Here is a 12,428-nt window from a genome sequence, read left to right as displayed (position 1 = left end):
GTGTGTTTTAATAGCTTACATTGTTGTGGTTTGTTAGGGTGATATCTCTTAAGCTCCGTGAGTTCTGTTCACGGCTGCATTCCCATTTCCTACTACTGTCTTAACACTTAGTTGGTTGTTTGTTGAATGACTGAATGAATGAGCGGACTGCTGGTAAGCTCCCGAGATGGAGCCAAACAAGTGAACAGAAGAAATTGGTGTCGGTAAGTGGCCAACATGGCAGAGCGACACAAGAGGCCTTCGAAAATACCAATTTCATCAGATGTGTACAACTTACAAATATTTTGGCACTGGCATACGAGACTTTAAAAAAGATGTTTACAAATTAGATCGGTATTTTTGTTTCTTTAATATATGCATTTCAATTAAACCCACTCCATTATGTGAAACTGTTGGGCAGCCGCCGTCTCTCTCTATACTAATTAGCCATCAAAATGCTGACGCATTCTTGCAGCTTTTGCAAAGGCTGACAAAGATGATCTTTGATTCACTGGAAAACAAAATTAATAAACCTGTGAGAGTGTTTCTAATAATCTCAATTGCTTAATGAGCTTTGGAAGCTTGCCGACGAGTGAAGCATGCATTCAAACCAAACTTCTCTGGTTTTCCTCTTGGAAGGGATGTTGTTCTTTAAACGCGAGGGGTTACACCCGGTTGAGGCTGGTGCTCTGGAATCCCTGCCTCTTGGAGATGCCCATGTCATGTAGTGGAAAGAACCCTGGCCTGGGATGAGGCCTCCAGCTGGGTTCTGGCATCGCCTCTGCCCCTGCCCCCTCTGCGGGTGGGGGCTTCTTGAAGGTGGGGTCATGCCCCGCTGGGCTCAGAGCGGCGATGGGCTGCAGACAGCAGTGTCTGACTCATGCGTGTGGGCTGGCGGTGGGGAGAGCGACACCGTTCATCAACATCCGTCAACCAGAAACGCCCACTGAACCTCTTGCGTGATTTCAATTCTCTTTCTGCACATATGCTGACATATGTGTGAGCGACTCACAAAGGCCTCTACCTCTATTTCCCCATGAGCCTTTTGGCAGCCTTCTTCGTGTGTCCCTGGCAATGGGTTGTTGTTTGTTTTTGTTTGGGATGCATATGTACACACACATGTGCAGGCTGTTGCGGGCTGGTATGGGAACCCTGGTGGTGTAGAGGTTATGTGTTGGGCTGCGATCTGCATGGTGGGCAGTTCAAAACCACCAGCAGCCTGCAGGGGGAAAGGCTGGGCTTTCTACTTCCGTACAGAATTACAGTCTCAGAAACCCACAGGGGTTACCTTGAGTCAGCATTGACTCGCTGTCAGGGAGTTTGATGGGCTGACGTAGTGGTTCTGTAGGTCAGCATCGAGCTGATGCATAGCCTGTCCTAGCCGCCGTCTTTATGGGAACAGATCGTTGCCCACACAGCCACTGGGTGTGCCTGAACCACCGACCTCCCAGTTGGAAACTGAGTGCTTAATCATGGCGCCACCAGGACTCCTCGGATATATAAAGATGCATGCTTATGCATCTATCCTGTGCCTCTCCCCTCCCTTCTGGTGGATCAGCAACTCTGAAGGATCGATCCCCTCTCCTGGGTTTCTTATCCCTTCTGACACGTCGGCCTTTTCCCTTCGCTCAGGCCAGTGGTGGCGCTGTCGGTCTCCTGAATTCCTGCCTGGCCATCTCCTGGTTATTCCTGAATGCTTCTTGGCACAGGGCTCTGGCACAAGATGGGCACCATCATGTGCACACATCTGGCACCTGAGTCCACGCCATACTGAACCTGGTCTTCGCACAGGTCTTAGTTGGGCTAGGGATGCTGGTCTCTCTGGTTTCCGGTGTGTAGGATTCTCCAGCTTGTCCATACATTTGACTTCAGCCATTTGGAGCTCGCTGGTGTTTTTGTTTTGTTTTTTCTTGGTTGAACAAGTTATCAATTGTGGGTCAGTGGTTACCATTCGTTTCCTGAAGGTTCCATTCCAGAAAAAGACTACCCGTCGTCTCTCTGGGTAAACAGAATTAAAAATTGTCAGGTAGGCCAGACCTAACACGTTCATGAGGGTGGTTGTTTTTGCTTCATTTGGTCTTTAAAAATCCCAATTATTTTTGAGTGATTGGAGCATCAGGAAAACTGGCCAAAGTTTAAATAGTTTGCCATATGCTCACCTGGTGGCCACCCTACCGTGCCTCTTCTGTCCTTGCCAACGGAGTCTGCAAGGGTAAACATACAGTTTTCCTCACGGCCATGAAATCTTGGAACATAAGGTAAGGAAAAGAAGGGGAAAATGCCGGTATTTTATCCCCGCTCCAACAAGTCAGGATTCACACTTTATTTTACTTCCTACGAGCCCCTTTCTTTATGAAAAGCAGTTTTTTGGGCATAACTTCAATCGCATTGCTTATTTAATTTTGTATCATAAGTTTTTAAACATTAGATCATAAGGAAGTTTTCCAAGTCATTATCAATCCTGGGTAAAATAATTCTGTTTAGTGCTTATTTTTAACATCCACTTTTCAATGCCTGTAGGCCCAGTGACAAACTCTCTGAGCTTCTCCTTAGCTGCGAATGCCTTTATTTCCTGCCCTTTCGGAAGGAGACTTTTGCTGGAGATAGTCTTCTGGCCTGGCAGTCCTTGTCTTTGGGGACTTTCCCCATCAATCTTCTCCTGGCCCCCATGGTTTCTGCGGAGAAATCTGCAGTCGTTCCAGTGGAGGCTGCCCTCGACTGACAGCGCGTTTTCCAACTGAAGACAGCCAACATCTTTGGTTTTCAGCAGTTTGATGGATCTTTTCGCAATCGGGTCCCCTGAGTTTCCCAGACATGAACATTTTCATCTGTTGCCAAATCTGAAAGGCTGGACGCTGTTATTTCTTTAAATCTCTCTTCTGTGTCACATTCCCTTGGACTTCTCTGTCCCCAATAGTTTGACCACCAGAAATGGGGGAGCTATGAGTTTTTCATAGCTCTGTCCCCTTTATACGCCACACCATTCACAGATCTGTTTTCAGATAAGGTAAGGACACACACAGACGGCCTCTGTCAAACTTATACATATTCATGGCTATACTCCCACCTCCCCAGAGTTTTCAATGGCTGATTGTGTTAGTCCGGGTGGACTAGAGAACCAAATCAATAGACACTCATATGTGTATAAGAAAGAGCTTTATATAAAAAAGCAATTGTATATTGAGAAACATTCTAGTCCAGTCTAGATAAGTCTTTAAGTGCAATATTAGCCCATAAGTCTGATGCCAGTCCATAAATTCCTCTTCAGACTCACGCAACACATGCAGGAGTGCAGGAAGATCACAGGCCAGTGGGTGGAAAGTCTTGTGTAGCCAGTGGCATTGGAAGCATCTCAGTGCTGGGGTGGGCCTCCAAGTGGCTCCTCCAGGTCCATGGCTCTGGCTCCATCAGCATAGCTCCATGTGGCTTGTCAACAGGAATAAGAAGCAGAGAGGTTGTGTGTCCCACCCGCCTCCCAGGAGAAAGACAGGAGTTCCCAGACTCTTCAGGAGAAGGCCATGCCCACACAGAAGCCTCATTGGCTGTGACCTGATTGACAGGTTAGACTCCACCCCTTTGCCCAAGTTGACAGGAAAGTATGTAACTGCCACACTTATTTCTTGGAAGTAGATCACCAGGCCTTTCTTCCTAGCCACTGCCGGGTGGGCTTGAACTTCCAGCCTTGCAGTTAGCAGCAGAGCATGCTAACCTTTGGCACCTCCATGAGTCTGGCTAGGCCTGTGTCTTCTGAAATTCCCTCGTGAATGAGTCCTTGTCACTCAGCTCTGTTTGAATGTCACCGCCTCAGGAATCCCCCAGACCTCCCTCTGAGACACTGGATCACACTCCCCTGGTCTGATTTTCTCTCACATCAGCTCGGCAGGAAGAAGTTCTGCACACCCTTCGTTTAGGAGGGGTTCCAAAGATGATGTCATTTCCTCTGGAAAACTGGCTTCCCATCCAATCATTCCTTGGATGCCTGCTCATCCCCAGTGCCCAGCAAGGGGCCTGGCGAGAACAAGGTCCTCACTCAAAATTGGCTGAACAATATCCAGCAGGTGTATTTGTGTTCAGACCGCTCGAGCTTAGACGCTGGCTCAGAGTGGGAGAACTTGCTGAGAGGCGTGAGAGCCAATGTGGGAAAGCTCTGGGCCAGTCTGGGAAGGGGTCAGTGAGTCCTGGTGTGTGCCTGGGGTCATCCGGGAGCACAGTGATGGCAGTGGCTACAGGGTTTAGCTGCCAACCCCAGAGGTGGGTAGTTTGAACCCACCAGATGATCTCCAGGAGGAAGACAGGCAGTCTGAGCCCGGGAAGGTTGCAGCCTTGGAAACACCCTGGGGCAGACCTGCTCTGAGCTAATGCATCATTGGGGATTGGAATCGATAGCTGTGGTGTGTGTGTGTGTGTGTGTGTGTGTGTGTGTGTGTGTGTGTGTGTGTGTGTTTGTGTGTTGCTTTCATTGAGCTGCCACTCCTGGGAGAGGGGGGCTGCTAGCACTGCTCCCCACCTCACCCCCACACAGCCAGAGATTGTTGTGAAACTACATTTGGTTGATAAGCCATGGAAGCTGGAGCTAGTCTGTCTGTCTTTATTTTCACAAAACAGTGAGAACATTTCAGCTGGGCTGTGAAGTCCAGCGCTGGCCACTGCCCTCCAGGCTGTGTTCTCAGTCCCCTCCAATCCCAGAGGTCCTTTTGAAGGACAGCAGGGAGCTGTGTCCAGCCTGGGTGTAGGAGATGGCTGTGTCATTTAATATTTTTTTAAATGACATTTAAAAAATTTGTCCCGGTTCTTTTCTCCTACCTGTGCCTGCGAACATCGGAGTGGAGTCTCCATGAGAAGTGGAGGAAGGACTTTCTCTGTGGGCCTCTGGAGAGACAGACGCTCTAGGGGATGCAGGAACACTCTGAGGCTTTCGGGGGGTGGGGCTCTGTAGCTCTAACCTCATCTCCCACCAGCCGGGCTGCCTTGAGTTCTTTCCGAGGGGCTATCCCTCCACCAGGCTCGCTTGATTTCAAGCAAAGCAGATTTCCCTTCCTCTTCCTTGTCTCCCCCCTTGCCCTTCATCTGTCTGTCCGCCTCCTGCTCCCTCCCTGCTGGGCCTACTTGCCAGCTAATGGAATCAAGATGACAACAAAAGGGAGAGGGTTGCTTGGGCCAGAGAGCTGCTGGGCAAGGGAGTTGGCCAACACACAGGTACTGGTTGCCTGCTGCATGCTGGGAGGAGGTGGGACTGAGGTTCTGCCCTTAAGGAGCTCCTGAGTTTGTGAGAGCTCTCCTTGTCTCTCTCTCTCTCTCTCTCTCTCTCTCTCTCTCTCTCTCTCTCTCTCTCTCTCTCTCTCTCACTCTCACTCTCACTCTCATACACACACACACACACACACACACACACACAGTTAATGACAGTCAACTCCCTCTGTCTCCCCTACACACATATACACACAGAGTGAGTTCATGAGAGTCAGTTTTCTCTGACTGTCTCTCACACAGAGAGGCTGACTTAGATGTGCTTCTCTCTCACACACAGGGGAGAGATAGACACTAAGAATCATCTCACACACATATACGAGGGGCTATTCCCCCCCACCCCGCGTTCCCCAAAATCGGAATTGCTCTGGGTGGAGTGGAGCTTTCATAGTGTGAATTTTTACTGCTAGGTGAGCACTGAACAACTCTCTCTGAGTTAGTGCACTCAGTGGCATCACCTGGGAAGGTTCTGTCTGAGGACAGGGAATTTTTTTTCGTAAAAGCATGAGTTAGTTAAAGTTTATTGTGCCAACCTGGCCAATAAACACATGTGGGATTAATTTAAGGGCAGAGCGATAAATTGCTCAGTGAGCTTCGCCTTTCAGGTCCTGTGGTCTCTTGCTTTGTGATGATCAGACCAGGGTGCAGCTGCCTTAGCCAGTTCCCAGCTTCAGCTGGCAAGGCTCACTTCCTGCAAGACATCCCCAATCAGAAGCCACAATGGACCTACCTCAATGCAGCCCTGGGTGCTGGAGCAGCTGTGTGGAGATCCCTGCTAGTGCTGAAATGTTTACACATTCACTGACTTGGCTTTCCTCCTGCAGTCAACGTCATTGCGTGTGCTTTGTGAGATGGAGGAGGACTTTGTGTCGGACATATGGGTTAATGTTGGACTTGTGGGCTTGGGCACACTGGGTTGGGATATTTTCTTGATGTGCACTAACTCTTTATATAAAACTCTCTTTTACACATATGAGTTTCTGTGGATTTGTTTCTCTAATGTACCCAGACTAGCACAAAGCAGTTTCTCTCGAACCTTGTCTTTTGTGATAGTTGATTTAAGAGAATAGCGTGCAGTTGTGAAATGTTGTTTCCTGCTCAGGAAAAATGCCTCAGAAACCGTTGTGATGTTGAACACAGCTTACAAGGATAGCACTGTGGGAAAAACTCAACGGTACGAGTGGTTTTCTGGTTTCAAAAGTTGAAATGTCAATTGATGGCAAACCTCCTTCTGGATGTCCGAGAACTTCCTGAACAGACAAAAATGTCAACTCATAGTGCATTCAGAGTTCATCCCACTAGGTGAGACTGTTAACTATACTTTCTATTTAGAGGTTCGGAAAAGATTTCATAACAGTGTGCAGCAAGGAAGGCCTGATTTGTGGCAGGCCAGGGACTGGATTTGCCACCACGACAAGGCACCTGCTCATGTAGCCATTTCAATGTGTCACTTTTGGCCAAAACAACATGCTTCTCTTGTAGCACACACCTTATTCACCTGACCTTGCTCTGTGAGACTTCTTTTTACTTTCACAAATGGAGAGGGACATGAAAGGACAGTGACTTGATGACATAGAAGAGGTGAAAAAAAAGTGAGGCGCTGATACCAAGGGCTCAAGTAGAAAGAAATGTTTTGAGGATGATGATGGCAACAAATGTGCAAACGTGCTTGACACAATGGATGGATGGATGGATTGTGATAAGAGATGTATGGACCCCCAATAAAATTATTTTTTAAATCAATTAATTAAATAAAAGGAAGAGGTGAAGAAAAAATGAGGGAGGTGCTGCTAGCCATCCAAATAGGTGAGTTTGAAAAATGTTTCCAAGAATGGAATTGCAGATTTGACAAGTGTATTAAGTGTAATAGAGAGTTCTTTGAAGGTGATGTGGTTGCTTTGTAATAATAATAATAAAAACATAGCTTTGAAAAAATTCTGGGTTTTTTGGGGGGGCGGGGACCCCTGGCACTCACACATAGACTGAGTTAGTGAGAGCCTGGCTCTCCTGGCTCTCCTCTCACATGGAAAGACTTAGATCTTATTCTCTCTCTCTCTCTCTCTCTCTCTCTCTCTCTCTCTCTCTCTCTCTCTCTCTCTCTCTCTCACACACACACACACACACACACACACACACACACACCATGAGAGACAGAATCTGAGTTACAGTTAATTCTATTTCTGTCACACACACAGACTGACTTAGATCTGATTCTCTCTCTCTACACACAACACACACACACACACACACACACACACACAGTCAAATATTTCAATAACCTCTCCAAAGAGAGCTCAAAGCAACCCAAGAGACAGCTCCTGTGGAATTCTGGGAAGAAGTGGTCTTTGCCACACCTAGTGGGTGTGGAGGTTGGGTGTACGGGTAGGGGCCAGGGGAGAGGGGGGTGTTGGTGTGGCCTGCTCTGGTTGTCTCCACCTTGTGGAAGCAGAAGTCCAGAACATCTCTCAGCCCATCGCCCAGCATGCCCAGAGGCTGATGTAGCCGGAGACCCCCAACCCCCACCCATGATCCCACCCTCCTTCACCCAACCAACCCTTTGCTCTGAGCTCCTCGGGCACAATTCCAGTTTCACCGTGGCCAGCAGAGTGTTTGGGGGACTGGGAATGCTGGGTGGTCCAGACAGAACCCCTCCTGCAGTGCTTGATTTTGCTCTTCATGCCCATCCAAATTGCAGAATGCACTAGACTCTGAGTCTCAAGGAGACCTGGCCTGTGCCCAGTGCCTGGGGCCACCACTGAGTGAGCTTCCAGAGCAGGAATCCATGGGCCACTGAGAGAGGCTGTGTGTGTGTGTGTGTGTGTGTGTGTGTGATCATACCCTGGCTTCAGGAGCAGAACCTGCCCATACCCAAGATTGGCCTTCGCCAGAACATTCCAGGTGTGTACAGTGGAGTCCTAGTACTGGGCTGGGGCGGCCTTCTGGAGTGACGGAGCCAGGAGCTAGGTGGTGGCCGGGCATTTTCCTGGCCCCTGGCTGGCATTCTTTCTGCTTAGTGCTCCAGATGCTGGACCTTGAGCTGTATGGACCAGAGCCTGGGCGGCAGGGCCGGTGAGGGAGCCCCAAGCCTGGTCCTCAGGTCACCCCAGACCAGTGAGGGAGCTGCGGGGAAGCGAGGCCACAGACAGACACTTAGTAGCATGCTGGGGGCGTCAGGACGCAGGCATTTCGCTAAGGTGGAGAGGCGATGAGATGGGACATGGGGTGGGTGGCTTCTTTGAGAGCTGTGGGTGGGGAAAGATGGAGGCAGAAGAGCCAGAGTGCAGGCAGTCAAGCTGCAGGGTGGGGTGTACAGAGGCCCCGAGGCAGAAAACTGGAGTCATATAGGAGAAACCAGTGAAGCTACTGCTGGGAGGTGGAAGTGAGTGTGCAACCAGACCAGGCCCCTTCTCAGACCCCTTGCTGTGGAGCCTGCCTTTTGTTCTCTGAACCCTGGAAGCCACTGGGCTGGGAGTGACACACCCAGCCTCCTGTTGACAGACCCTAGGCTGGTGGCGGGCAGAGTGGGAAGGGGAGCCTCACAGAGCAACTTCCGGTTGGAGGTGGTGGTGGCCTGGGGGTGGGGGTGGGGGGCTTAGAACATGAGAGAAGAGAAGGGATTCATGTTGAGTTTGGAAAGTTGCGTCCATCAGACTTGCTGGTGGGCGCTTAGCTGGGGTGGCCTGAGGGAAGGGTTAAAGCAGAATGGACCAGGCGTTGTGTGGTGTCATTTCCTGAGAAAAGACTCAAGCCCATGGCCGCCGAGTCTGAGTCATAGTGCCCCATAGACTAGAGCAGGACTGGCGGGCAGGCTTTCCAGGAGCCGACTGCCTCATCTCTCACCCACGGAAGGGCTGGTGGGTTCGAACCACTCACCTTTGGGATAACAGCCTAGAGGCTAATTGTTGTGCCTCTGGGGCCCCTTCCTTGCCTGAGAGGAGGGAAAATCCAGGCTTGATTTTGGGGTCTCAGGTAGGGATATGACTGACCCACTGGAGTGGCCAGCCCTGTTAGGGAGCCTGCTGAGAACTCAGATCTGGCTTTCAGGGGAGCTTCGGGGGGGGGGGGGTCTAGAGGGGGTCTTAGCAACGTGAGTTATGTGTTGGGCTGCTAACTAGGAGATCAGCGGTTCGAAGCCAGCTGCTCTGCAGGAGAAAATGAGGCTTTCAAATGCTTGTAAAGATTTACAGTCTTGGAAAAGCACCGGGGCCTCTGTGCCGGCATCGACTTGGTGGTGGGAGTTTGGTTTTGCTTTGATGGGACGGAAGGGACGTTGAGGCTCGGCAGTGGCAAGAATGGGAGCAACCAGAAAAGCTGAGGGGCGGAGATGAGCTCTGAGGGACATGAACGCCTAGTCTCGGCGAAGCAGAAGGAGGCGGAGCCGTCCTGTCCAGATCTCAGAGCTGGGAGGAAGGCCTGGAGGTCCGGCATTCGGAATCCAAGCACAGGGCCCACCAGAGCCGCTGCTGCTGAGATGGAAGAATAGGACAGAGTGATGGGCAGGCCCCTGGCGTCCACAAATGACCGGGTGGGAGACCACATGTCACGATCCCTGCTTCTCGGTCCACCTACCACAGATCTTACCAACCCCGGGGCATGCCTCTCTCCTGTCCCTCAGCAGAAGCCCCAGTCCCAGGGGAGGGCGCTATGGTCCTGCCTAGCTCCAGGTGTGGCCCAGGCCGGGCACTCAAGTCAGATGCTTAGGGCTGAGGCTAGCTTCTAGTTTCCAGGAAACGGGCCCTGTTGCCTCCTGGGGAGATGAAGGCTGGAAAGGATGTCTGCTCTATCCAGTTAAACAGGCAAGGCAGTCCTCAGCATCTCCCCGGGCTTCCTCTCCCTGGACCTGCAGCTGCTGGTCTCCATGGAAACAAGATTGTGTTCACAGGTCCTCTTTTCCTCTCGCCTCCCTCTGCTGCTCCCCCTGCCCCCAGCCCTTTCCTTTTTACTGCCCTCACACCTGGTCTCTTTCCCTCTATCTCCCTTCCTCATTTTCCACCTATGGTAGTTACCCAATCTTGTATCAAGGTGAGGGTACTGAGTGAAGGGGTGGAGTCTAGCCTGTCCATCAGGTCACGATGCTGCCTTGTGGGCATGGCCGTCTCAGGAGGATTCTGAGAAGTTCTCATGAGAACTTTTTTTTTTCTCCCTGGAGGTGGACCACACTCTCCCTCTGCTTCACCTTCCTGCTGAGGAGCGGCTCTCAGAGAGCAGGAGGAGCCAGCGCTGAGATGCTTCCACCACCACTGGATCCACAAGACCTGTGATCTCCTGTGCTCAGCATCAGTACAGGTGCTGTGTGAGTCTGAAGAGGAATGTCGGGGCTGGTACGAGACACAAGGGCTAGTATCAGACTTATGGACTTGATCTGGACTGACCTGGGTGTTTTCTCAATATACAATTGCTTTTTGATCTGAAGCCCTCTCTTATACACACACGAGTGTCCAAGAATTTGTTTCTCTAGTCAACCCAGACAGACACATCACCTCGCTTAGCCTGATTTCCTCTTCTGGCTTTTCTTCCTCGATGTGTACTTGGTTTTGTTCACCACCTTTAATTCCCTTTGTGGGATACGGATACACACACACACACACACACACACACACACACACACACACACACACACACACACCTCTTTCCACCTGTACACATAAACACATCCAGAGCTTTGTCCAAGCCAGAGCTACCCAAACCACGCTTAGGACAAGGACAAGGGCGGGGGAGGGGATGTGTCATTCAGCAAACCCTATGGGGAAAACCAGGAATCCCCCTTCCCTTCCCCCGTGAATCCCGAGATTCCACATTTAGATAGAACAGCGCTGCTCTGGCATGTCTGCCTGTGATTGAAAACAGCCAGGGTCTGATTGCTATTCTCTGTATAAACACAGCATCCGTCATGCTCGGCTAAAAATACCCCCAGCACGCCTTGTATTTTCTGTATACATACAAACGATCGGGAATCTTCCAAGAGTGCCTCTCTTGACTCCAAACTCATTAATCACATCAAGACGGAGAGTCCCCAAGCCAATGGAAGGGAGAACTCGATAGGCTCAGGGCTCCTCATCCTGACTCCAGTGGAGCCTGGGGGGCCATCTCCATCACCAACATGTCTCAGCCTCCTCCTGGTCAGTCCAGAGCAGGCAGTGGACCTGTCCTGCAGAGACAGCTGACAGGGCCCTGGCTGTTTCTTCCTGATCTGATATAGCCAGTTGGCACAAGACAAAACACTAACCTCACATTTCTATCTGTTACTTCGTTTCCAAGAGACAAGAGTTTTCTGGCTGGTTGAGTGAGCTATGGGATTTCTTAAAAAATGAAATGATAGGCCCGGAGACTCAAAGTGGCCAAGGTGAATCATTCAGGAGGGCCCCACACAAGACAAGTTCATGGCCTCCCAGGAACCCCAAACATGCTCTCCACCCAATGAAGTGGTTGGAGGTGGAGGCTCTGGATTCCTGTCTCCAAGTCCCCCAATTACTCCTTAAGTGGTGAGCCCTGGGGTGGGGTGCCGAAGAGGGTCCCAGCATTAGAACAAACCCTGACCACCAGCCCGTCACTTCCTTTCCAGGGTCTCGAGGAAGGGCTCGGTGGTCCAGCCGGCAGAAGCTGTATAGAGGAGGGCTGCTCTTCCTGATTGATGTTGATAAGGCATCAAAGGACTCACAGAGGTGGAGGTCATGGTCCTGGCCTCCACTCAAGGCTCTGGATGCTCAGGATCGGTTGTCCCAGTCTCCCAAGGGAGCAGCATTGGAAGAGCTGGGAGCAGAGCCCAGGGTTGGTTCAGTGCTTCAGTGAGCAGATCAGGACAACCACCTGGTGCTGATCAGGGGAGGAATGAGGCAGATGTCCAACTCTGCAGATGAGGCCTACATGGGCGGGGCTGGGCCAGGGGGTGCCTGGGACTGATGGCTCACTCGAGTGGTCTGGGCAATGGGACTGTGGTGGTCTTGCCATGCAAAGGGACTGACGTGGCTTCACGTGGCTCAGGAGCTGCCTGGGCTGAGTCGACACTGGTCTGGGAGCTTTTCGGGGGCCCCAACAGGCCTGGCCCATGGACTCAGGGACACCTCTTTCTGTGATGTGTTCACTTCCAGGCCAAGGGCTCCAGGCCATCAGCAAGCAGGGATGAGATGGCTGGTGTGGGTGAGACTGTGGTCAGGGTACCACTCCATGGCACTTACGAGTGACCCTGTGCCTGGTGCCATCCT

This window comes from Tenrec ecaudatus, chromosome 16 (genome assembly GCF_050624435.1).
Source record: "Tenrec ecaudatus isolate mTenEca1 chromosome 16, mTenEca1.hap1, whole genome shotgun sequence".
Lineage (NCBI taxonomy): Eukaryota > Metazoa > Chordata > Mammalia > Afrosoricida > Tenrecidae > Tenrec > Tenrec ecaudatus.
The sequence above is the reverse complement of the archived record's forward strand: the minus strand, read 5'-3'. Positions refer to the sequence as shown.